Raw genomic sequence first — 27,334 nt, forward strand, 5'->3', positions numbered from 1 at the left:
AAGGAGTTATGGGCCTGAGAGAGGCAGAAGCCCATGTAGGCAGGGGTGTCTGTGTCTATGTCCCCAGAGTGCCAGAAAAATGACGATGCTTGGAATGCAAGCCAGAAAAGAGAAAGCCTGGGGGAAAGAGAGGGGTGGAAATATTGTTTAGGACAGGGGTCAGCAACCTTTTTCAGCTGTGGGCCGGTCCACCGTCCCTCAGACCATATGGTGGGCCAGACTATTTTTTTGGGGGGGTGGATGAACGAATTCCTATGCCCCACAAATAACCCAGAGATGCATTTTAAATAGAAGCACACATTCTACTCATCTAAAACACCAGGCAGGCCCCACAAATAACCCAAAGATGCATTTTAAATAAAAGCACACATTCTACTCATGTAAAAACACGCTGATTCCCGGACCATCTGCGGGCCGGATTTCTGAAGGCGATTGGGCCACATCCGGCCTCCGGGCTTTGGTTGCCTACCCATGGCTTAGGACAATAGTGGATGACTTCAGAGGCTATGAAGCAGGGCTGAAGTAGCTTTGAGAGATGAGACACTGTAGCATCGGAACTGATAGATTCTAGGGGTTGCACAACAGTTTCTACCCTCTCCTTGCTTATGTGGTGGAGCAGAGGCTTAGTGGTGCCCACAAATGTCCACAGGATATTTTGGGGTGGGGGGCAAATAAAACACAGAAAATGGGGAGCAGGCTACTTTCTCACAAACATTGAGAATCGTTCTTTACCACAGGTTCTACAAATGCTGGACACTCACTCTCCTTAAGAAATACCGTATTGGCTCATGTATAAGCTGCACCCAAATATAAGCCGCACCTTTAAAATTGGAGGGGGGTGGGAAGAAAAAAAGAAAAGAAATACCCAAATATAAGTCGCTCCATTCCTTGCTGCTCCTGGCTGCATACGGGGGGGGCGCACTGTGTTGCCGGCGGCCTTTCCCCTTCCCTGCTCTCTCCCTTCCCAGCCTTGGGGGAGAGGATGGGGGACTACGTGTGGAGCGCGAGCCACTTTGCCAGGTTCCTGGTGCTGTTTGCCCCATGCTCCTCCCCCCCGATTTATTTTATTAATTTTCACAAAATTATAAACGAACAAAACACACACACGAACAAACAAACAAACATAAATCATAACCTTATTAAAATTACACTTATTAACATTGTTAAGTGACTTCCTCACTTCCCCTTGGTTGAATTTCCATGCATGTCCTTATAACAGCTTTCCAAATCCTAATTCTTATAAATTTAACTTAGTCCATTAACATCCTTATATCTTTTCAATTCAGAATTGTACATCTTAAACATCACTTAACTTATATACATTCCTAAGCCAATCTGTTGCCTGCAAGCTATTTCCAATTAGTTTAACTTAACAAATTTAGCTAAATAATCGTTAAATTTTGTCCGTTCTTCCTGATGTTTGCCCCATGCTCCTGGCTGCATACCATAAGGTTGCGAATATAAGCCACACTTTAACTTTTCACAGTCAGAATTTGGGGCAAAAAGTGAGGCTTATATTCAAGCCAATACGGTAAATAAAAAAATCCTGGGAATCTGAGGATTATGGTCGATCCAGGGGGACAATTGCCCTGCTCCTTGTGGACACCCATGTTCATCCCTGGCAAGGTACTTTGTGTATGCGCGGGGCAGGGAGCGCACACAAGGAAATGAGAGATAAAAAAGGAACTTGATAGGTTTGCCGAGTTGCAACTCCATTCAGTATCTCACTTTCCTCCCCATTAAAGCGAAGCTTTCAGGACCATCTGTCTGACAAGTGTGAATTAAGCCTGGGTCTGTCGCAGTTGGTTAGCTAACTTAATGATTCTGAGACCTAGAGCACAATTAAAAGCTTGAAAAATAAGAGAGTGGCAAAGGAGAACGAGACAGCTGCTTAAACTGGGGGGAAAGAGCAGTATATCAGATATAAAGGGTGAAATCCCGCAGTGCAGTTATGCCAGCTGAAGGCCCCTCGGATATTGCAGAAGCTCCACTGTGACAGCACAATGCCACTGGCATTGCAGCTATGCCGATAGAACTCCCCCGATATGGCAGTGGAACATTCCAATGGCAGAACTAGCCAAGATACACTAGGGGGAGGGCAGCCCAAACAGGAGAGAGACATGGGTGGGTCCAGGAGAGGAGCAGACTTACACCACATCCCATGCTCCTCTTCCAGATCATGGCTGGGTCCCAGTCGATGGAACAACTTTAGGTCAGTCCTTGGATCTGATGCAGGAAAGTTCGCTTGCCATTGCCCCCTTGAAGTATGCTTGTGGAACATGGACCGCTTATAAATGCCATCTCCAACTCCTCAAAAGATTTCATCAACTGTGTCTCCCCAAAAATTTACACATCACTTGGGAAGACAGGCAAACTAACACCACTGTACTGTGGTACCTCGAGTTGCAAACGCCTCAGGTTACAAATGCTTCAGGTTACAAACTCCGCTAACCTGGAAGAGTTACCTCGAGTTGAGAACTTTGCCCCAGGATAAGAAGGGAAACCATATGCCAGTGGTGCAGCGGCAGCAAGAGGCCCCATTAGCAAAAGCACACCTCTAGTTAAGAACAGTTTCAGGTTAAGAACGGACCTCCAGGTACCACTGTACTTGGAAGAAGCAGAGATCACCAGTGTCGAAGCAAAGATTCTTCAATATCAGCTTTGTTGGACTGGTCATGTTGTTTGAATGCCTGATTATTGTCTTCCAAAGCAACTACTCTATCCAAACTAAAAAATGGAAAGCATAATGCTGGTGGTCAACAAAAAAGGTTTAAAGAATCTCTCAAGACAATTTTTTTAAAAAAAATGTAGTATAAACACCAACAATTGGGAAACATTGGCCTGTGAGCGCTCCAATTGGAGAACAGCCTTTACCAAAGGTGTCATAGGCTTTGAAGACGCTCAAACTCAGGACGAAAGGGAAAAATGTGCTAAGAGGAAGGCACATTTGGCAAACACTCACCATGATTAACTCCTGCTCAGAAACCTATGTCCCCACTGTGGAAGGACGTGTGGATCCAGAATTGGCCTCCACAGTCACTTATGGACTCACTGTTAAGACCGTGTTCATGGAAGACAATCTTACTTCGCTATGAGTGATCACCAGAGAAGAAGATTGCCATTCTAAGAGAATGAGGGTGAGTTCATGGTGAGTTCTGGCACCTCTTTTTCTAGATTTCTAAAAATCAAGTTCCTAGTCCTTAAGCATACAACAATACAGTGGTACCTCAGGTTACAGGCGCTTCAGGTTACAGACTCCGCCAACCCAGAAATAGTACCTCGGGTTAAGAACTTTGCTTCAGGATGAGAACAGAAATTGTGCCGGGGTGGTAGGGCGGTGCTGCGGTGGCAACGGGAGGCCCCATTAGCTAAAGTGGTAGCTCAGGTTAAGTTTCAGGTTAAGAACGGACCTCCAGAACGAATTAAGTTCTTAACCCATGGTACCACTGTAGTCCAAAACTAGCAATGCCTGGTAAATAGCTGAAGCTTGAGCAAGCTGAAGAGCCAAACAGGAATTCTAGTGTGTTGTAACACTTTGTTCATCCCCTTACGACTAGCAGAATTCAGCAAAACAAGGTCATAGATGCTGATTTGCATGACGCATACAGTTTCTGCAATTCAGCTTTTACCTTTGCCCTAGAATTGGGGTAATCTTTGGGTAATGGTTGTACAGTGGTACCTCGGGTTAAGCACTTAATTCGTTCTGGTGGTCTGTTCTTAACCTGAGACTGTTCTTAACCTGAAGCACCACTTTAGCTAATGAGGCCTCCTGCTGCCACCGGAGCATGATTTCTGTTCCCATCCTGAAGCAATTTCTGGGTTAGCGGAGTCTGTAACCTGAAGCGTATGTAACTTGAAGCGTATGTAACCCAAGGTACCACTGTAAATAGTTTTGGGTCGCCCTGGGCAAGATAAAGTGACTAATATATTTAATAAATAATAATAATATATTGGCAGAAGGTTTAATTTTGTTTCTTAAGATAAAGTATATACAGTGGTACCCCGGGTTAAGTACTTAATTCGTTCCGGAGGTCCGTTCTTAACCTGAAACTGTTCTTAACCTGAAGCACCACTTTAACTAATGGGGCCTCCCGCTGCCACTGCACCGCCGGAGCACGATTTCTGTTCTCATCCTGAAGCAAAATTCTTAACCCGAGGTACTACTTCCGAGTCTGTAACCTGAAGCGTACCACTGTATAGCTGTAGTTGTATTTTTGTTCATTCAATTGCTCCTATATAAGAGGCAGGGAAGCATCCTAAATATACTGATATTGCATGTATGGTGTACACACACACACACACACACACACACACACACACACAATGATCCTGCTGTTATTTTAGGCAGCCCTTTAGAACAGACTTTACTACTGTGCGATTCAGAGCTGACTGTGTGCCAGCATGCGGCTTTCTTGATAAGGGTGGAAATATCATAAATAAGAGGCTTTGATTGCCTCCCCTCCCTCCTCCCTCATCCCTTGCCTCATCATCTTTGTATGAATCACACGGGATGAGTTGACAGCACGTCTGAGACGAAGATCCCACCAAGACGATATTAGCAGTGCTGCTTGCCCACAAGGGTTATTATTAAAAGCTACAATATTAGAGACATGTGCAGAGCTCTCATTCTTCCCCTGCCAACACTGGGGGGTGGGGGTGGGGGGAGAAAAGGAAAGAGAAAGTGTTTTTGCGGCATATTGGAACAAGCCCTGGGTTTTATGCAGCAGATTCTCTTCCAGCCACGCACCATGGATGATTTCATAGATGAGGTGAGTTTACTCATCGCCAATCACACAGGCTGCACCCCCCCCCCGCCAGCCAGCACTGAGTCATCGCTCCTCAAGTGGAGGCTTTCAACGGCAAACTAGAACTCTACAGCTACAGTCACAGTGACCTTTTCTGTCATTTACCAAAACGATTCCCCCTCCCTCTGTTTCAGTTCCAAGCGAAACCTCTTGTGTTATTTTTTAAAAAAATAAAAAACCTGGGATTATTTCTGTAACTTGTACTGCCGTCATCAAAAGGCACTTGCCACCTTTCGGGATTCGTGCTTGAATAATTGCTTTCCTTAAAGGCACTCGTTCCTTCCCAGCTGCCTACGTATAAATCCAAAAATTATGAAGGCAGTAAACAACTTTCAAAATAAATAAACAGGAAGGAAGGAACGTGTCTCCTCGCTTTCTTGCTTTATCTAACTCTGTTTTGGGGAAGTGTTTCTTTTCCACTTGGTGGCAGGCCAGTCGTGGGTGTGCCCCGAAGTGAGTGTGGCCTCTTGCACATCACACACAAATGTGTTGTTGTTGTTGTTTCGTCGTTTAGTCGTGTCCAACTCTTCGTGACCCCATGGACCAGAGCATGCCAGGCACTCCTGTCTTCCGCTGCTACCCGCAGTTTGGTCAGACTCATGTTTGTAGCTTCGAGAACACTGTCCAACCATCTCGTCCTCTGCCATCCCCTTCTCCTTGTGCCCTCCATCTTTCCCAGCATCAGGGTCTTTTCCAGGGAGTCTTCTCTTCTCATGAGGTGGCCTGAGTATTGGAGTCTCAGCTTCAGGATCTGTCCTTCCAGTGAGCACTCAGGGCTGATTTCCTTCAGAATGGAGAGGTTTGATCTTCTTGCAGTCCATGGGACTCTCAAGAGTCTCCTCCAGCACCATAATTCAAAAGCATCAATTCTTCGGCGATCAGCCTTCTTTATGGTCCAGCTCTCACTTCCATACATCACTACTGGGAAAACCATAGCTTTAACTATACGGACCTTTGTTGGCAAGGTGATGTCTCTGCTTTTTAAGATGCTGTCTAGGTTTCTCATCACTTTTCTCCCAAGAAGCAGGCGTCTTTTAATTTTGTGACTGCTGTCACCATCTGCAGTGATCATGGAGCCCAAGAAAGTAAAATCTCTCACTGCCTCCATTTCTTCCCCTTCTATTTGCCAGGAGGTGATGGGCCCAGTGGCCATGATCTTCGGTTTTTTGAGCTTCAGACCATATTTTGCGCTCTCCTCTTTCACCCTCAATAAAAGGTTCTTTAATTGCTCGGTCCCAGCGCCTGCCAACCTAGCAGTTCGAAAGCACCCCCGGGTGCAAGTAGATAAATAGGGACCGCTTACTAGCGGGAAGGTAAACGGTGTTTCCATGTGCTGCGCTGGCTCGCCAGATGCAGCTTGTCATGCTGGCCACGTGTCTGCGGACAGTGCTGACCCCCGGCCTCTTAAGTGAGATGGGCGCACAACCCTAGAGTTGGACACGGCTGGCCTGTACGGGCAGGGGTACCTTTACTTTTACCTTTAATTCCTCCTCACTTTCTGCCATCAATGTTGTGTCATCTGCATATCTGAGGTTGTTGATATTTCTTCTGGCAATCTTAATTCCGGCTAGGGATTCATCCAGTTCAGCCTTTTGCATGATGAATTCTGCATATAAGTTAAATACTGTAAGCAGGGAGACAATATACAGCCTTGTCGTACTCCTTTCCCAATTTTGAACCAATCAGTAGGACACATATATGCAAATGCCGGACCTGGGGCTCGCTCCTTAGCTGATTTGTGCAGATCAGCGCAATATGGGGTCACCTCCTCCTTGCTCATCAAATAACCAGTCTGACGACCCAAGAGTGGGGGCAATAAATCTCTCCACCCATCCCAGTCCCATATTGACTATTGCTTTTTCTCCTTGTCACTGCCAGAATGGGTGAGGCCTTTTTTTTGGGGGGGGGAGTAATTTGCTTAGTGGAGGGCAGCTTGGTTAACAACCCCTGGGCTAAACAAAACAATAGGAATTATTTTTACTAACTCTGGTGGCAGTGGATTGAGTTCTCCACAAGCAGAACTCTGCTTATGCAATTAAACTTCCCTTTCCTCCCCTCTGTGGGATGGGTTTTAAAAGGTAGGGGAGAATATATTGATTGCAATTTATCCCTCCAGGCATCCACGTGTATGGGTTGAACAGAGTTTCGAAATCCCATCCTAGGCAGCAAAATTGAAAGCACAAGAATAAGGCTAAAAAACATTGTATTGAGCAAGTCCAGCTAACAAAGGATTCTGGCTTCCCCCTTCTTCCCCTGCTTAACAAATAATAAGGCAACAACTTGCAAAGTAAGCGTAAAAATAAAATTTACCTACTTTATAATCATGAATTGGTGCGTCGCAGTGGCAGCAGTAAAAACTATGAAGGCAAAATACTTATATGTCAAGGATTGGCTGGATGAAGAGGAGTGTTGGGAGGCAGCAGCCGGGGAACCCTCAACGGGAGCCTCTGAGGAGGAAGGCTTAGAGCCCAGGGAGTGGTGGTGGGACACTGAGCACAGGTCAGAATGAGAAGGAAGAAAGGAATGGTTGAATGTTGAAGAGGCAACAGGCTTTAGTGAGCAAGAGGAGCTGGATGCAAAAAGCAGTTCAGAGTCAGCTGATGAAGCAGAGGAGAAGGGCAGACAGCTGCTGCAGAAGCATCCCAGGTGCTTGCTACTCCTACTGTACTAAGCTCCCCATGCCTTTGTCTCCAAGGACACAGAGGACTATGTGTGTAGTACATGGATCAGCAAACTTTTTCAGCAGGGGGGCCGGTCCACTGTCCCTCAGACCTTGTGGGGGGGCCGGACTATACTTTGAAAAAAAAATATGAACGAATTCCTATGCCCCACAAATAACCCAGAGATGCATTTTAAATAAAAGCACACATTCTACTCATGTAAAAACAGCTGATTCCCGGACCATCCGCGGGCCAGATTTAGAAGGCGATTGGGCCAGATCTGGCCCTTGGGCCTTAGTTTGCCTACCCATGGTAGCAGAACAATGGGCACAGATCCCACCCCCTGGTGTAGTTTGAGGCTGCTTGGAAAACATCCGGCTGGGGAGGAGACTTAGAGGGAAGTAGAATGCAAAGACCTTCAGTCTTAGCAACTGTTTTATAGGGGCCAGTCCTGTTTGTAGGCATTGCTGCCTTGTATGCTGTTTTCTTGAATAAAGAGAGAGCTTTTCAGCTTGTCTCTGCATCTTGAATGCTGAGCTGCATCTGACCGAGCCGTAACATTATATTTACAGTATAACCAGCTTGTGCCTGAAGCTGGGGCAAGCACAGAACCCTCACGGCTGCTCGAAAGAAAAGAGAAAAGAACAGGAAGTACTATATGCTCCTTCCTCTCCAGGCGAAATGACATCACACAGAGCCCTCTCTACCAATTGTGTTTCTATGGTCTGAGTTTTTGCCTGTCAACAATACAGCTCTGTGGACTGAGCCCCTTCTCATGCTAACTAGCAAGAATATGCATTTCTTAGATTTGGCTGCTAATCTTCACACCCTCCCCGAAATCTGCTTCACTCCACAAGCGGAAGTCTCTTGTGTTAGTGGAACAGGAACATTGGCTCCTGTCAAGGAGGGCTACATATGAAAACTAGTCAGCATCGTTCAAGCAAAGCCTTAGAAAACCAATATTACATAAACTCTCTCAAAAAAGAGAGAGGAGCATTCCATTTGTTTTTTTATGGGGGGGTTGTATCTTGAACTCTGTTTTTGATAACTTGTGGTTGGAAGCACAGAGTCTGCATGCAGGGAAAGCAAAGCAAAGCAAAACAACAGGAGTCAGAAGCCAATTTATATCCTTTCGTCAGTCGAAATGAGACAGTACAAACTGTTTAACTCAGCTGTGGAGCTACAGCCAGCATGGCACATACAAACTAATCACTGTTCACAGTTGGTGTGAGATGATGTCTGTTGTTTGCTTCTGCTTCCTGATTCTGGTGCACGGTGATCTGGGTCAAGTGGTTTAATCAGGCTGGATTGATGGGCGAGATGTTCCGCTTTCTAGCAGGTAGTTGGCGATGACTCTCTGCTATCTTGTAGTTCTATGATTCTATTTTTAAAATGTATCCCAACTGGGGAAGAGCTGTAGCTCGGTGCTGCAATGTGTTTTGTATCTTAAAATCTGAAGCCCAAATCAAATACGATATGAGCGGCATGGCAGTGATCCTGAAAAATGCCTAGGAGTGGGTGAAGCTGCATTATTTTAGGGCAGCCTGGTACATAAGCCCACAGAGTTGCTAGCCTACTCAAAAAAATTGTTTTTAAAAATTGCCAGCCTGCTAAAATCCCAGTAGCTTCGTTTCCAGGGTGTAAACAGAGGCTAGCACCTTTAACAAGAATTGCCTTCTACCCATAGCAGTCAACTTGAAGATTTGAAAATAAGGGACCAGCAGCCAAAATAAGGGACCTGCAGCCTCACCTGTTCCAGGCACTCCAGTCTTCCTGTCCTTCTGCAGTCTGGTCAAACTCATGCTGGTAACTTCGAGAACACTGTCCAACCAACTTTGTAACCAGAGGTTCAACTGAATAGAATCTGTATCACATGCACCACAAGGCCTATGCAGCCTCAACTTAAGATGGCTCCCCGGCCTGGCTTTGCACTGCAAAGTTTGCAGCAGCACGTGCAACAAAATGGCGTCCAGCATTCAAAAAATCCCTCAGCTTGCATTAACTAGCCACACATAAGGCATGCAAGCGCCACCCCCCAGTCGTTCTTAGACTTCTTATTGGGTGAGCAACACAGCCAAGCAACACAGTTGGAGCCTCCCTCCTCCCTGGCCAGCAGGGAGGGAGGGAGAGGAGCTGCTTCCTTTGAAATTTAAGGGACATCATTTAAGGGACATTTAAGGGACATCCATCAATAAGGGACAGCAGCGGGACATGGCGCTGGAATAAGGGACTGTCCCTTCAAATAAGGGACACTTGACAGCTATGCTTCTACCAAGTCAACTAATGGAGGAGTGATTCATTCCCTCCTCCCAACTATTAGATTTCTTCTGCAGCTACCATGGAAATCAAGTGGGCTGGTAGAGAAAGGGTGGAACAATTCATCCCTCCTTTACCAACTTGCTAAACTTACCTGGATGGAACTCCAGGTCACCTATGCCAGGCATAGGCAAACCTGGCCCTCAATATGTTTCTGGGACTGCAGTTCCCATCATCCCTGACCACTGGTCCTGTTAGCTAGGGATCATGGGAGTTGTAGTCCCAAGACATCTGGCAGGCCGAGTTTGCCTATGCCTGACCTATGCTTTCTAGGTGAGCACGGCCGGCCCTACTATTAAACAGAGTGAGACAGCCTCCTCAGACTGCAAGATTTAGGTGACATGAAAAGGCCAGCAAAATGTTTGTTATTGAATTACTGTTATATTCTTACTGCCAGGGAGGAGGAGAGGATCTTGTGCAATTTTCTACCTCAAGTGCCAAAATAATTGGATTGGCCTCAGATGTCATGAACCTTGCCTTGGAGTGGGAAACAGAGCACCATTGGCTGCTTCAAGCAGCGAACGTCTTGGTCCATCCCAGCAGGGGAGCTGTTAAATAATCTAGAAAGGGGGGGGGGCAGTCGCAAGGTGCAGCATGGCATAGGACTGATTCCACATCGTAACACCAAACCATGTCGTTCTCTGTCTGTAGAGGACATTTCCATCCATACTGCTAGGATGAAAAAGTTGGAGGAAATCTGCCTGTACTTCTAGAGACCAGCAATATCGACAAAGAGCCCAGTTTCTCTCTGTCAGAGAATAACCACATTGTTTGATATCAGTGTCAGGCCACAGATTCATACTTGGACCATCATGTGCAGATTTGTTTGAAAGTTCTGGATTAAATGGACCATCGTTCTGGCTCAGTATAGTCCCTGGCTCTGATATACAGTGGTACCTCAGGTTACATACGCTTCAGGTTACAGACTCCGCTAACCCAGAAATAGTACCTCGGATTAAGAACTTTGCTTCAGGATGAGAACAGAAATCGTGCTCCGGCGGCGCAGCAGCAGTGGGAGGCCCCATTAGCTAAAGTGGTGCTTCAGGCTAAGAACAGTTTCAGGTTAAGTACGGATCTCCGGAACAAATTAAGTACTTAACCCGAGGTACCACTGTATGGACTAAAATACCTTTGACCAAATGAACATAATTGTTTATGTTTGCGGTAACCATTTCCTCTGCCTCCCAACTCAGCCCAACTTCTGGTCCAATGGTTCATCTGATTTGTTTGGCAGAAACTGTGGCGTGTGTGTGTGTGTGCTACTGTTCAACACACTAAAGCCAGAACTTCACATTTAGCCAAATTTAGTTAAACTCAGATAAACAATGTCTATGTTCAAATAGAGCAGAAGTGGTTCACAGGTCACTCACACTAGTATTCTCTCCCAGAAGGAATGCATCAATAGGACATGGAACAATTGTCAATTTAATTTTCTTTATTAAATTTATTTATTTGGTTTTTCAGATTAAAATGTTACAGTCACATATCCAACATACAACATAAAAACAAGATTCCAAGGAATCTCCTGGACTCCCCTCCTCCCCTTTGTGGGTCCTATTGTTAATCATTTCCTCCTGCATCTTTTATAATAATCCAAATCTTTTACCTCTCCATTGTGTCCCAAAATCACCATTAAACTACAAGTGATCTTCCAATCCTGCTAGTGATTTTAACTGTTTACAATGTAATTTAACAATTAAAATGTCAATTTAATGTCAATTTAATTTTCATTAACCATAGAGCCCATTTATGGCATCATTATTGTTGTTTTCATATTTCCACTATCTGCATTATGATGTCACACTGTTCCACATTGTGCATGTTCAAAAACGCCTATGTCATTCACTATTTTTTTACTAAGGAACAGGCCAACCCGGACACACGCACTCAAGGAAGAAAAGCAGGGTGCTCTATTTATTTTTTCTGAGGCAAAAGATTATTATCAGCAGCAGACAGCATCTGCTCACCAGCAAGCACATCTGCCAGTTCACACAGATTAAATAATCACATTTCCCGTCATTATAATTTTTTTTAATGTCTTCTCCACAACCCCCCAAAACTGGCCTGGTCCCCTTATTTGAAGAGTGTATGTGATGAGCAAACAACGCTAGTGGGTTTTAAAGAAGCTTTGTGAAAAAAATAAGGAATATTGCAAGAATGCAAATATGTTTGTAAAGGTATCTTAAAAGGCGATACTAAATTTGGGGAATGCGTAGATAAAAATTAAACACGGGTGATTGTCAGAGAAGCTGAGGGAAGTCCAAAAGATGAAAATCTGTTATTTGGGAAATTGTTTATTTGGCAATATTTGTGTAAAACTTAATAAAAAATTATCTTAAAAAACCCCCAAAAACCCAAACTGGCCTGGTCCCAGCACCCGAGAACGGAGCTGTGGCGCTAATTGCCCTAATCCTTGTATTGTGTATTTACTGCTTTATTGAGTATTTTAATTATGGACGGTTATATTTTAATGTTTGTGCAATTAGCTTGGAAGCTTAATTTGGTATTAAGTGGAATATAAATTAATAAATAATAAAATTTCTGCCTGCGCAACATATAAAAACGATTGTCTGGTCTGTGCCAGTGTCATAGATGTTCTCATGAAAAAAAGGACCGACTTGATTTCTTTCTTCCATTGCTGCATTTGTTTTGGAGGTTGATGAGGACATCAAAAGGCTCAGGCTTGTGAGTTTAGGTGCTTCCAGATGGCTGTTTATTGTGGGCTCTTCATACAGACAAGTTTTTTTGCAGTGTCCACACAATGCCAGTGTCTCCCAACAACAACAAGATTAAAATCTGGATTTTACCTTTCCAGGGAAAATCTGATGAATAACCCATTGCAAATTAACAGTTTGCAATACCTGAGCAACTTATTTACAATATTAAGCCCTTGTCTGTAAGCACCTTTTTTCCCCTTACAATAATTTATATTAGTTTTCAATTACAACAATGCAATGGTAGCCTCATTTTAGCAATGCCAGATTATAATACAATTACTAATCCCAATCATTCAAATGCCAAATTATAGAATTTAATTTAGGTGTCCTCCCACGTGCTAGAATTGATGGTTTGATGATTTACTTTATTTCTCCATCCCAAAATCTTATTCATCTCAATTACCCTCCAGTCAAAATAGCAATCCTTTATACAACAACTGCAATATTAATGGCATCCATTCGTATTAAATATTAAATGATTATCTGTATTAAATTCATATTAAATATTTCTATTAAATATTAAATGATTATCTGTAAGTACCTTTAGACACTCTGATTCCACATTGGTACAGGGAGTGTTTGAATCCAGATTTTTGCACCTAGTCTGCTTGACATCCAAGGCCCTACTTCGAGAATTCACAGATATCTTTTGTTAGCCAACTTGAGACAGGTTGAACCTGACAGAAGCCTATTGATGATGACACCATATGGCGATTTAAACGATGCTCCCAATTTTGTGGATCTCTGGAGGAAACCTGATAGGTGCTGTGGAACATCTGGTTCCAAATGACTCATTCATTAGAGATGATGTTCTTCAATGCGTTGTGTCCTCTGGCAACGAGCGCATGGAAATTAAGGGGAGCGAAAGTGTCAGAGGGAAAATTACACGCCAAGGGGGTATTTAATGGAACGCAACATGTATAGGTGATTAGATGCAAATACCAGAAACAACAATGCCATGCAGAGTGATCTGAAGTGTCTGGTGCCAAAGGAAAAATAGTGGGGATGTTAGCAATCTACTGGTTTGCTGATCAGCAGAATAGAGACATTCTTGGACATGAAATCTTTAGACAAATAGTGGTCACATATATCTAAGAAGGGGTATATTCCCATAGGTTTGGAAATGGACTGCATGCTGACTGGGACTGATGGGAATTGTAGTCCAAAACATTTGGAGGGCACGGGTGGCGCTGTGGGTTAAACCACAGAGCCTAGGACTTGCCGATCAGAAGGTCAGCAGTTCGAATCCCCGCGACGGGGTGAGCTCCCGTTGCTCGGTCCCTGCTCCTGCCAACCTAGCAGTTTGAAAGCACGTCAACGTGCAAGTAGATAAATAGGTACCGCTCTGGCGGGAAGGTAAACGGCATTTCCGTGCGCTGCTCTGGTTTGCCAGAAGCAGCTTAGTCATGCTGGCCACATGACCCGGAAGCTGTACGTTGGCTCCCTTGGCCAATAAAGCGAGATGAGCGCCACAACCCCAGAGTCGCTCACGACTGGACCTAATGGACAGGGGTCCCTTTACCTTTACCTTACACTGGTGAAGGCTATTTGAGAGGGTTTTATTTTTCCAGTGGCTTTATAACAGCAAAAATCTCATTACATTACAGTTACTGCAGTGAGTGCAAAAATGAACCCTGTTCTAAATTTGACACTTAAAAAATTATTTCAGGAACCTTTTTAAAAATACCATATTTTTCCATGTATAACACGACCCCATGTATAATTTGGGGACTCCAAATTAAGAAAATGGGGGGAGATTGCCCAGAGTTGCTGAGCTTTTTTTAAGGGGGAATTGACGAAAATTGCTCACCCTGGACTTCTATCTTCCCCTTTGTGGGTCCTATTGTGAATCATTTCCTCCTGCATCTTTTGTGATAATCCAAATCTTTTACCTCTGCATTGTGTCCAAAATTCACCATTAAACTACAAGCGTTGTTCCAATCCTACTAGTGATTTTAACTGTTTACAATGGTTTTTAAGATAAATTATAATTACCCCCCCCCCATTCCTTATTAAAATTTTGTCTTCCTGATTTCTGATTCTTACGGTCATTTTTGCCATTTCGGCATAATCCATCAACTTTATCTGTCATTCTTCTCTGGTAGGGACTTTATCTTCTTTCCATCTGTGGGCCAATAACATCCACGCAGCTGTGGTCTCATACATAAATAGTCTTTTCTGCTCCCTTGGGATTTTGGCACCTAGAATTCCTAAAAGGAAGGCTTCGGGGGTTTTTTTAAGAAAAAGTTATTTTAAACATTTTTTTCAACTCATTATATATAATTTCCCAAAATTATTTTACTACCTTACATTTCCACCAGTAATTTCTACTGTGGCTCTCGTGGTAAAGGAATTTTTTTCGTTGGGGGGCACCAATACAGCTCCTTGCTAAGGGAACAAGGAACCTCTGCCTCTAATCTAATGGTGGGGATGAAGAGAAACACACACACGCAAACCAATACTACCTACCGTATAGCTTTTTGGTTTCTTTCCATCTCTATTCCCAGCACTTCCTCTGAGTCACAGATTGAAGAAAATGGAACAGTGCCACTACACTGCCAGCAAAATATTGAACAAAATTAAATGAATCAGTTAAACCAAAAGGAAAAAAAGAAAGTAAACAAGTCTGTCAGATCTCTTCTGGATATATGGCAGCCTCACTTCCACATTTAGTTGGAATTAGCCTTCCCATTTGTTTTTGCTAGGCAATCTCAAATCCCTTTCCATCCAGATGGATTCCTTTAGGAAAGTCTTTCGAGGACCACATTAACCCTGCCTAACCTGCTTCTATTCCACTAATTGAGTGTGTTTCAGGGCCCTCCTCCATCCCTGTCTTATAGGTAAAGGTAAAGGACCCCTGGACAGGTAAGTCCAGTCAAAGGCAACTATGAGATTGTGGCTCTCATCTTGCTTTCAGGCCAAGGGAGCTGGCATTTGTCCACAGACAGCTTTCCGGGTCATGTGGCCAGCATGACTAAACCACTTCTGGCACAACGGGACACCATGACGGAAACCAGAGCATATAAAAATGCTGTTTACCTTCCTGCTGCCACGGTACCTATGTATGTACTTGCACTGGCATGCTTTCAGTCTGTTAGGTTGGCAGGAGCTGGGACAGAGCAATGGGAGCTCACCCCGGTTTTGAACTGTCAACCTTCTGATTGGCAAGCCCAAGAGGCTCAGGGGTTTAGATCACAGCGCCACCTCCTTCCCAAATAAACAAGCACCCAATCACTGATAAGTGCACCTGCCATTGTGAGGCTCAAAGCAATGAAGATGATGCCTCCCCAGCTGTTGCCATTGGCTGTGGGTTTCTTGTGATGTCACAAAAGCACTTGGCAACTGAGTGGATATAAAGTCAGGCCAAGGGGAAAGCCCTTTTCTATTTCCAGCAGGACACACCTGGCAATGGATGTGACATTCAGCACTGCCCAGGTTTCTTCCACTTGAGGAGGCAAAGTGGTGAATGGAAGGAGGCAATCCTCTGGCAGTGGGATGCTAGGGAGCAATAATAAGGAAGTTTGCTTGCTTGAAGGCTGCTGGTATCTGTGGTTGGAAGCTGGCGGACGTCTCATGATGGACCTAACAGTAGCTTCTGACACAACGGGACACCATGACGGAAACCAGAGCGCACAGAAACACAGTTTTCCCTTCCTGCTGCAGAGGTACCTATTTATCTACTCACGCTGCTGTGCTATCAAACTGCTAGGTTGGCAGGAGCTGGGACAGAGCCATGGGAGCTCACCCCATTGCATGGATTCGAACCTCTGACCTTCCGATCGGCAAACCCAAGCGGCTCAGGGGTTTAGATCACCCGCATCCCTGTCTTATATTGCTCATTGGGCAAGGATTGTGCCATTCCACTGTTCAAAGCACACCACTGGCATTACATAAAAAGAGCAGTGGAAGCAGTAGTGTGGTCCTTCATTTCCCAAACACCTGGGCTATCAAACCTGCTGTGAAGTTATGCCCTGATCCAGCATAATTTCTCCCCAATCTTTCATCCCTGATCAGATAGGTGACGGTGGGTATTCAATGAACAAGCTCCAATTCAATCTCATGTTCATTTTTCAGTCTGACTTCCGAAACATTGACACCTGAAAGCAAACTACTGAGATAGCTCAGTTGGTAGAGCAGGAGGTTATTAATCTCAGGGTTATGGGTTCGAACCCCACATTGGGCAAATGTTTCCTGCATTTCAGGAGGTTCAACTAGATGACCCTTGTGGTCCCTTCCATGTCTACAATTCTATGTTTATAAGTAATAGAGAGCTCTGACTCAAACTGAGCTCTACATCTTAGGTACATCAAGCATGAAGTCCTATGAAAGTATGTCATATACATAGTGTTACTTCAAAGTGAATCAGGATGACTCATTTCATGCTACCCCAATACAAATAATGTTTCTGTGGAAATGAATGCAGGGATGGGGTGCAGGGATAAGAAGAGTGATGGCAGGTTTGTCCAAAGCTGTGAGCACAGCATAGTTTCTTTCTTTCTTTCTTTCTTTCTTTCTTTCTTTCTTTCTTTTCCTTCCTTTATAATTTTCAGTTTTATACATTTCAATAATTTTACAATCATTTTGACATATCAAAACTCGACTTTCTTCCCCCTCTTTCTGTCGTTCCTTAAATTTATTTCTTATATTTTCTGCATATTCCAAATTAACTTGATTTTGCTCATTTATTCATCTACTTTAAATATATACTCTTATAAAACTACAGGTTATTACAATAATCCTGCCAATGTTCTTATCTGTTTACAGTTTATTTGTAAATATCAATAAACCATTTCTATTCCTTTTTAAAAAGTTTGTTACCTTGATTTCTTATTTTTCCGGTAAGTTTTGCCATTTCTGCATATTCCATAAGTTTTTGTATCCATTCTTCTTTTGCTGGGACTTCTTCTTTCCATTTTTGGGCAAGTAACATTCTTGTTGCTGTAGTCGCATACATGAATAAATTTCTATGCAATTTGCATAGTTCTGTCCCTATAATTCCCAAAACGAAGGCTTCTGGGTTTTATTTTCAAACATTATTTTAAACATCTTTTTCAATTCATTATATATCATTTCCCAGTAAGCTTTAACAAGACCACCACATATGATAAAAAGAGCCTTCTTTCTCTTTACATTTCCAACACTTATTTGATTCTGATTTATACATTTTTGCCAATTTACTCGGTGTTAGGTACCATCGATATAACATACAGCATACAGTTTCTAATGGATGTATAAATATCAGTGTGCTTGTTTGTGTGTGTGTCAGCACATGCATGAGCCTGCTCTTCCACAATCCATAATCATGGATATGTTGTCTAAATAAGGCTGTGGAAACACCATACATTCAAAACACATGACATCCCGCTAAGAATCCAGGGAACTATAGATAGTGGCATAGCATGAGTTGCCAGTGTCTGGGACCGTGCAGACGTGGGGGGAAGGGGGAGAAATGGACGGATTATTCATGCACATTCAACTGCCAAATGGCATCTGGGTCACCCAGGAGATTGCAGCTGCAAAGATAAGAAAAGAAGAGTTATTCTGTTGTCTGGAGAGGTTACTTCCTGGTTTGCATGGAGAAGCCGTTTTTAACAGAGCCCAGTGATGGAAGCGCACAGAGGCGGCACCGGGTGTCTAATTTTTGCACCCCTAACAATTTTGCACCCAGGGAACTGCCCCTGTGAACCCCATGCTATGCCACTGGTTAAGGGTACTAGGAATTATAGCCTTGTGAGGAGTAAACAACAGTTCTCGTGATTCTTTGGAGAAAGCCACGTACCGTACTTTAAAGGTATGAGGTTCATGCAACCTAAGGCTACTCTCTTGCTAAAGAAAGAGAGAAATGTTTCAAGATAAATTTGAAACAATGCAAAGCTTGCATTAGGTGGCCATCTCCCAAGAGACTACGATCTACTCACATATTTACAAGCTAGCAGTGATCTACCCCATGGGGGGGGGGGGTTTCTGGTGAAAATTGTTGAGTTTTTTTTAGGAATGAAAGCCCTGTTTTTAGGGGTTCAGGTCAAGGTTGTTTAGCTTTTTTGGGAGGAGCCAGTGATCTACCAGTGATCTGCCACGGACGTCCAGTGATTTATTGGTAGATCACGATATACCTGTTGGACATGCCATATAGTTAATTTATCAATGCCAATGTAAGATTTCCATGCCAAAAATTCTTAGGAACATACAATGCAAGACCAAGGCACAGAAACATCCTGGTTTCATCCCTGTGGAAATCAGTTTGGTTTGGCACCAGAGCTTCTTAGCCAGCTTGACAATTCTATCACATTTGTTACGAGTTCCAGATTACTCTTGACACATTCATCTGAATTTAAGTCTGGGGATCAGATTGCTTTTGCTGGCCCTGGCCCAGGTACACATTTAGTGGAAGGTGCGAAAGAGATTTCATATGCCCAAACCGTACATATGTCGCCTTCATCTGCACCATCGGGGAATCTTTGCAGGGTTCCTGATGACACGATTGCAGTCTGTGCAGGCACAATTTGAACATACGGAGACCCTTTCCCAACTTTGGCCAAAAGTGCACACAAAGCAGCAACAGACACCAGTGGATGCAATGCTGCCAGCCTCCTGTAGGCACATTCAAATGAACATGTAAATAGGGTTGGGGTAAGCTACTCATTAACATCCAAGCTCCAGGAGTACAAAGTCAATCTGGCTTGTTAATAATCATGGGTAATGCTGTGAAAGTCAAATCGGGGGAATCTGGGATGGTGTCCTCAATCACTAGTGCTTGGAAGTGTCCAGGGATGATTTCTTTAAAGGAAAAAAAACCCCAGACATCTTTATTAAAAGTTCAAAAAGTACATAATTAAGTGGATCCAAAAAATGATTGATTATGCCGAATTAGATAGCCTATCCAAAAAGCTAAAGAACAAACCAAGGAAAGCATTCGTTTCAAAATGGGAAGTATTTAAAATATATTTGAAAATTAATAATACTGACTTAAAATCCGTAGCGGCTTTTGAATAATTCCAGCAATATTGTTCATCAGTTATGCGATTTAACATATTTTGAAGTGATTTGAGATGACAGTAACAACATGTATTAGCAGTAAAGAATGGTAATTTGAATTATGGAGTAGATGGGAAGTTGGATTTAAAAAGAAGAGACCATTACAGTTTAAGGTTTATGAAATTTATATTAATTCTTTATGTATGGCGTGACTGATGGTACTTTCTCTATGGTTTACTTTGTCCTTTTTCGTTGTGTGTTGAGCAAAAAACAAACAAACAAACAAACATTCTACATAATTATATGTGCACTAAACTTAAAGGTAAAGGTAAAGGGAACCCTGACCATTAGGTCCAGTCATGGCCGACTCTGGGGTTGTGGCGCTCATCTCACTTTATTGGCCAAGGGAGCCGGCATACAGCTTCCGGGTCATGTGGCCAGCATGACTAAGCCGCTTCTGGTGAACCAGAGCAGTGCACGGAAACGCCGTTTACCTTCCTGCCGGAGCGGTACCTATTTATCTACTTTCGAACTGCTTTCAAACTGCTAGGTGGGCAGGAGCAGGGACTGAGCAATGGGAGCTCACCCCGTCACGGGGATTCGAACCGCCGACCTTCTGATCAGCAAGTCCTAGGCTCTGTGATTTAACCCACAGCACCACCTGAGTCCCTGGTGAGATGTAAATAAGAGAGGGAGAGGGAGAGGGAGAGGGAGAGGGAGAGGGAGAGAGGGAGAGAGAGAGAGAGAGAGAGAGAGAGGGGAAACAGCACACGTGTAGAAGGGAAAATAAAGGAGGGAAGGGAAAAACCCAAAACTGTATACTTTACAAAGTTGTTATTGTACTTCATCAGATCTTAATCTATTACAGTGTTTGTAAGAATGGATTCCAAATATCATTGAATTTGTCCACGGCAAGTCTGCATTTATATGCAAGTTGTTCCTATGTTGAGAGTTTGTATAAGTCTTCAATCCAATCGTAGAGGGAAACACATTTTTATTTTTTCAGTTCATCAGTATCAGTCTTTTTGCTGTGGTAAGGGCATGGAGAGTCCATTCTTATTGTCCTTTTGTAAGGTTCCATGTACTGGGTATATAATTCAAGAGGGTATAAAATTTAGAAAAAGGTTACCAGATTTTTTTCAATGAATCTGGGGACACTTTTCAACTTCAGTAGGAATGATAGGATTTTGTCAGGGGACTGATTTGTAAATCTGGGGACTGTCCCTGGGAAACGGGGACGCCTGGTAAACTTAATTTAGAATATCCTGGGACAATTTCCTGAGTATTATTGCAGGGGGACTTCCTGCTGAATGGCACCCATAGCTTTCAGTAGTGGTGGGTTTGGGGCTCTCAAATTTCAGCTGTGTTCTGTGTGATGCTAAAATTTGACATTGTGCTTGTGTCGCCCCCTGTGGCACCACGGCGAAGTGCGGCTGAACCAGTCATGCTACCCTAAAACTGCCTCTTCTTCCAGCAAATAATTATCTGACCACTATTGCAGTTTAAAAGCCAATCTCTTTGCTTTCCCCACCATAGCTGGCTTATAAACAAATGTTATTAAATGAGTTTGCTCTTTAAAAATTATTCCACACATCTAGCGTCATTAGACAAATTGCTTTCCTTACTCCGGTGGTCAAGGGTGAAAGAAAGCCAAACATTTAGGTGCAAATTCAAAAGCACTTAATTACTGCAGTTCAGCGCTGCAAACCTTTGTTCGTCTTGAGTTTGTAATTCCCGGAGAATTACATGGCTAAATGATTTGTGAGGTTTAAAGGTTTGTAAATTCAGGGTGGGCCAATGAAAAGCAAACATACAACTTTAATAACCAGACACAATTCGCCACTGCCACGTTAAATGTTAAAAACTATTGACCCTCTGGTGACTCAATAAGAGCATTGCCCACCACATTTAGGGGGTGGTTTGTTTTGTTGTTGTTGTTGTTTTGCAAATTTCTCCCATAAGGGGTCTTAAAAAAATATGTATCTGGGTGTGAGGAATTCAAATCTGTGATTGGACAGTATTTAGCTTGGTAAGTCAATGTTTGTGGAAGAAGCACATAAACTGCTTTTGGAAAACCAAAGAATTTTAACTTTACCTTCTGAAAATGTCAGGTAATGCTAAATAATTATTATAATAATAAATTAATATATTAATACATAAGTGCAAGAACTTTGCAATCATTTTTAATGATTTCAATGCACATTTTACTTCTCAAGCAACACTAAATTATACCAATTTATACCAATTTAACTAAAATATATTTTGAATTCCCAAGTCATGATACAACAACTTTTTAGCACCCACCATTTTTGGAATTGGAAAATTGAAAAATTCCGCACACGTGAATTCAGCAGGTGTCCAGAGGCTGAGGTAAAATAGGAGTTTGGTTAAAGGAGGGCTGAACACCAAATTTCTACTTACTGAATAATGCCTCATTTTACTCTTTTTAGTTTCTGCCTTTGCCAGATAAAAAAACTAAACTGCAAACTTGAATCAGCAGATTCATCAACTAAAGCTTGAACTGTTTAAATTGGTGTCGTCCAATATTAACCAGCACTTTGTGTGTTGGGGTGCTGTTGCTACTTTGCAACTTAGTCCCCTCAGTCTGGATGCTCTCTTATATGTATATTTTGTAGGTATCACAAATCCACCATATGTCCCTTGTGCTTTCTTATCCAAAAGGAAATTTATCACGCTTGGGGAAGCGGAGAGCGCATATCAATAGATACAGGGTTTCCATTTTCATTCTGTGCAGTTATTGTGCAATGTTTGATGTTTCTTCACACTCAGCAGACCAGTAAACAAGTATTGCCTCATGTACACTGGGCTCAGTTACAATGTAACCATCAATTTATTTCGGCTTGCTACTGGTAAATATACATTAAGAGTACAAACAGTACCCATTTGGCTTTAGCAGTGTCCCAGATGTGGACTGATGCTATGTTTAATCCTATTAACAACTGTTAGACTAGGTCAATTTCCAGTTGGCTGTATGCAATGAATGCTATTTTAAGCCGTACGTCTTCGTATTCCATAATGCTAGGAATCATTTTTGCTAGGGGATTTCCTGAGAAAGTTGGTTACCTTCAGTTATTTTAATACCAGTGTCTTGCCTCGGTAATGGACTGGATGAGAGCCTACAAACTGAAGCTCAATCCAGATAAGACAGAGACACTGTTAGTGGGTGGTTCCCTAGACCAGATGGCTGGGAGGTCGCTTGCTCTTGATGGAGTTGCACTTCCTCTGAAGGAGCAGGTTCGTAGCTTGGGGGTACTCCTGGATCCTTTGCTGTCACTCGAGGCTCAGGTGGCCTCAGTGGCCCAGAGTGCCTTCCATCAGCTTCGGCTGGTGGCCCATCTATACCCTGGACAAGCATAGCCTAACTACTGTTTTCTATGGTTTGGTAACCTCAAGGTTAGATTACTGTAATGCGCTATACGTAGGGCTGCCTCTAAAGATGGTTTGGAAACTTCAGCTAGTGCAGAATTCAGCTGCCAGGTTGCTCACTGGTACAAGACAGTTTGAGCATATTGCACAGATGCTGGTCCAACTGCACTGCCTACCAATTAGTTTCTGGGCCCAATTCAAAGTGCTGGTTTTGACCTATAAAGCCTTAAACGGCTCAGGGCCGCAATTCCTCAAGGACTGCCTCTTTCCATATGAACCTACCCGGACCCTGAGACCATCTTCAGAGACCTTCTTTCATGTGCCTCCTCCTCAAGAGGTCCACAGGGTGGCAACACGAGAACAGGGCCTTCTCTGCAGTGGCTCCCCATCTGTGGAATGCTCTCCCGAGGGACGTTCACCTGGTGCCTTCATGATACACCTTTAGGCGCCAGGCAAAAATGTTCCTTTTTAACCAGGCCGTTGGTTGATCTGATTGACATCCTATGCCCTTTTAAAATGTGTTTCTTGGGGGGGGGGCTATTGGGTTGTTGCTTTATTTTTATTATGTATTTTGTGGTTTTATATCTTGATTTTATTCTGTGAACAGTCCTGAGACCCCAAGGTATAGGGCAGTATATGAATTCAATAAATACTACTACTACTACTAAAGGTAAAGGTAAAGGTACCCCTGCCCGTACGGGCCAGTCGTGTCCGATTCTAGGGTTGTGCGCCCATCCCACTTAAGAGGCCGGGAGCCAGCGCTGTCTGAAGACACTTCTGGGTCACGTGGCCAGTGTGAGAAGCTGCATCTGGCGAGCCAGCGCAGCACACGGAAACGCCGTTTACCTTCCCGCTAGTAAGCGGTCCCTATTTATCTACTTGCACCCGGGGGTGCTTTCGAACTGCTAGGTTGGCAGGCGCTGGGACCGAGCAACGGGAGCGCACCCCGCTGCGGGGTTTCGAACCGCCGACCTGACGATCGGCAAGTCCTAGGCGCTGAGGTTTTACCCACAGCGCCAGCCGCGTCCTACTAATACACTAAATATTTGAGACACGATACATATGTGACATAAATCCATGATGTTCTCTAGTTATAAATATTGGTATCAGCTCAGCATATCGTTTTCATGAAGAGACTCGAAAGTAAATGCTACATGGTATATACAATGCTACGTGGTATATACAATGCTACATTTGTATGAAGCTTCAGTATGATTTCCATTAGTTTGATTACAACATCCTTTCGCGCAGTTTTGTTGGCTTCTGTTAGGCTGCATCTTTTCTATCCTTCTTTAGCAGAACTAAATTTAAGGTCCGGCAGGCACCACAGGGACATCAGATTATTTATTTATTTTACTGCCAAATAACGTGCTCCTGTTGAAAGTCAGTCAAGGGATGCTTTTGCAGCCTTCTGACTAGTCCTGGAGGTGATGGTTCTAGGGGCAAATGTTGGCTGCAGCAAAAGGAATTGTAGATCTGCAGCCACCATTTTCATAGCTAAAGGACCCCGGATGGTTAAGTCCAGTGAAAGGTGATGATGGGGTTATGGCATTCATCTCACTTTCAGGCCAAGGGAGCCGGCGTTTGTCCACAGACAGCTTTCTGGGTCATGTGTCCGGCATGACTAAACCACTTCTGGCACAACAGAACACTGTGATGGAAGCCTGAGCACACGGAAATGCCATTTAACTTCCTGCCACGGTGGTACCTCTTTATCTACTTGCACTGGCATGCTTTCGAACTGCTAGGTTGGCAGGAGCTGGGACAGAGCAACAGGAACTCACTCCGTCGTGGGGATTTGAACCGCTGACCTTCTGAGCAGCAAGCCCAAGAGGCTTGGTGGTTTAGACCACAATGCTACCCGTGTCATAGCAGCTGGTGGGAGGAACATTAGGCTGGGAGAGAGGAAGAAGATGGCATGCTTCCCCTGCCATGCAGAGTCACCATCAGTTAGTCCTAATGAGCTGGTCTAACCATGCTTTTTTATAAGGCATTAGTGGCAAGGCTGCTTTATGCTAAACTACAGAAAAGAAAAGAAACCCCTTGCTTAAAATAACGACTTTTCCCCAGTGCAATGCTGTTTAAGAGGGTGAATGGCCTGACTGGTGTCAGCTAAACCTATGCGTCCAAAATACGGTAATCAAATACTAAACATCATTTGGGATTGATTTGCACTAGTAACTGAGAATGCTGAAGCTTCACATACGGGTTCCAATCCCTCGTCTACACAATTCTTAGTAATTCATGGGAGTGATTCACATGCCAGATCCCATGATGGAAGTTAGTGCCTTCATGAGTCATTCTCTAAACACAAAGATGTACAAAAGCATCACTCAAAATAGATTTGCAGTTAACTTCATGCACAATATTTGTGGGTCCAAAAGGGGCTGTCTGTTCCTGCTCATTCAATATGTAGTCCCTTTCAGGTTGCCACAAGCAACCCTTCAACTCCAACTGCCATGTTTTCCTTAATGTTCCGGGGTTGTATTGAACTTCTGCAAGCCGTGCCCCAGTGGGAGTGGCAAAGCCCCAAGACTGGGCGGAGGAATCTTGCATTGCTCATGCAATCAAGGCTCCAAGTATGGGGTGTTTCTTGCTTTATGACATTTTTCAAAATGGAAAGTTAACAGAAGTGCAGGCCCAAATGACACCATCTTGTTTTGTAGACTATCTTTTTGCACTTTAGTGAGTGATTCACTGTACAACCATAGCAGATTGCGGTTTCATCTCCCCCCCCCCTTTTTAAGGGAGAAAAAAAGGATCCTATCACAAAATCAACACTATGCATTGATTTCCTAGCTCAGTGATGTGTTAATGTTTTCATTCTGCAAATGTAATGGCTGTGTTGCGAGAAATTAGGTCAGTGGAACTTAAATTAGCAGAATCCTTCATCCTTGTAGTTCACTGAATAAAGACGCTAGGTCTACTCTCATGCATACATTATAGCCTTTTTCGCCTGTAGCATAAAGTGCCAGCTGACATAACAGCAGGAAACACACCAAGCAGTCTATCTTCAGTAGGCTTCTTTGGTAACCAAAGGTAAACCTAATTCACTGGCAGATTACCCATCTGCCCTGCCTTGGTGGCAAATATGCATTGATAATGATAAACCATGCATTGCAGCATCTTGCGCAATATAATTTCTCACTTGCAATATAATTTCTCTCTTGTGTTTACAGACACGTGCTCCAATATTCTAGGTAGTGACATTTGGGTTCCTTTTTAAACTTAGTTTAGATGTTAAACCGAAGGATCAGAATATAAAACAAAAGCTCCATTTGCTCTCGTTTTGGTCGATTGCTTCTGGAGCTAACATTTTTCTTTCACACGATGGGAAGCAGAACCAGTATCAAAGAGATATACCTTGCTACATGCCCCTATCCAACACCCAACCCTTTTTACACGATGATGGAATTTTAGACTCTGGACTGAACAGTTCTACAGAAAATGCCCCTTTAGATGGCAACTGTGTGTATTACCAGCCCTGAGAGCTGCCTTGTTTTGCAAGCCAACATCTATTCCTGCCTATTTACTATTTCCTCCTTGACCTCTGAAAACGCAAAGCATAATTCTCCCCGCCCCCCATACACACAGATGGGCATCTCTTTTCTCTCCCTCCGCCGCAGCTTTTCGCAATTCCGTTCCCAACATCTCGCGGCTGAAACACTTGGCGATTTTCTGAAATAGACGGAAATACTTGGCGATCACATATTTCTACGCGCCCGCGTTGGCAGCGAGTTCAGCGACTCCCTCGCGCGGACGTTCAAGGAGCGCGGCAGCTGCCGGGGCTTTCCTTTTATGTTGCAATCGGGGTGGGTGGCTCCGACCCACCGGCGTCCTGCAATGCGACCCACAACCCTGCCCAGCGCGTTGCAGCGCCAGCCTGGGAGCCCAGCGACAAGCAGGAGGCCGAGTCTCCACCTTCACTCCGGCCTCTCCGGCTCTCCATTGGGCCATTACGTAAATGCCAACAGCTTTCTCCCTTCTCCCTCCTCCCTCCTCCTCCTCTCTCTCACCCCCACCCCACCCCCCAGTTTCGCCTAGTTATGCAATACCCAGCAGCGCGCACATCCACTGTAACGCACACACAAACACATCGAGGGAGGGGAAGCGTCCGAGGAGAGCGCGAGAGGAAGAAAGGGCGGAGCAGGGAAGGGGGTTCACTTCGAGTCTGGCCCTGCCCTTGTCCCTTCCCCCCCCCACTCCGGGCGCATCCATTGGCCGTCCCCGGGAAAGCGGAGAGCTCCGATTGGGGCCCGGCAGCCGCCACTCACCGCCCAAGCTGGCATGAGGAGTGTGCGTTGTGAGCAGCGTACAGTATTGACCTACTAACACAGATCTCTCTCCAGCGGCGTCGGCTGCGTCGTCGGCAGAAGGCGCGTTCCTCGGCTGCGCCCGGCTTCTCCACTCTCTCCCGAGCGCACATTCTCCTCCTGGCGCGCGACGGGAAGGACGTCTTCGGGCTGCTCCTGCT

At 44.1% G+C, this 27,334-nt stretch overlaps 1 long non-coding RNA gene across 2 annotated transcripts; it reads right to left on the reverse strand.

Moving 5' to 3' along the window:
• Nucleotides 1–17,734: 17,734 nt before the first annotated feature.
• Nucleotides 17,735–27,265, reverse strand: LOC309514783. Of its 2 annotated transcripts, XR_014212198.1 has the most exons (3): nucleotides 27,135–27,200; nucleotides 25,067–25,164; nucleotides 17,735–18,011 (listed from the first exon to the last, which is right to left on the reverse strand). It is a non-coding gene; the product is annotated as an uncharacterized lncRNA (long non-coding RNA). The 2 variants fall into 2 exon arrangements; XR_014212197.1 differs by lacking the exon at nucleotides 25,067–25,164 and having other exon boundaries at nucleotides 27,135–27,265.
• Between the last annotated feature and the right edge of the window lie 69 nt (nucleotides 27,266–27,334).

The sequence above is a fragment of the Podarcis vaucheri genome (genome assembly GCF_965113315.1).
Source record: "Podarcis vaucheri genome assembly, contig: SUPER_11_unloc_1, whole genome shotgun sequence".
In the NCBI taxonomy this organism is placed as follows: domain Eukaryota; kingdom Metazoa; phylum Chordata; class Lepidosauria; order Squamata; family Lacertidae; genus Podarcis; species Podarcis vaucheri.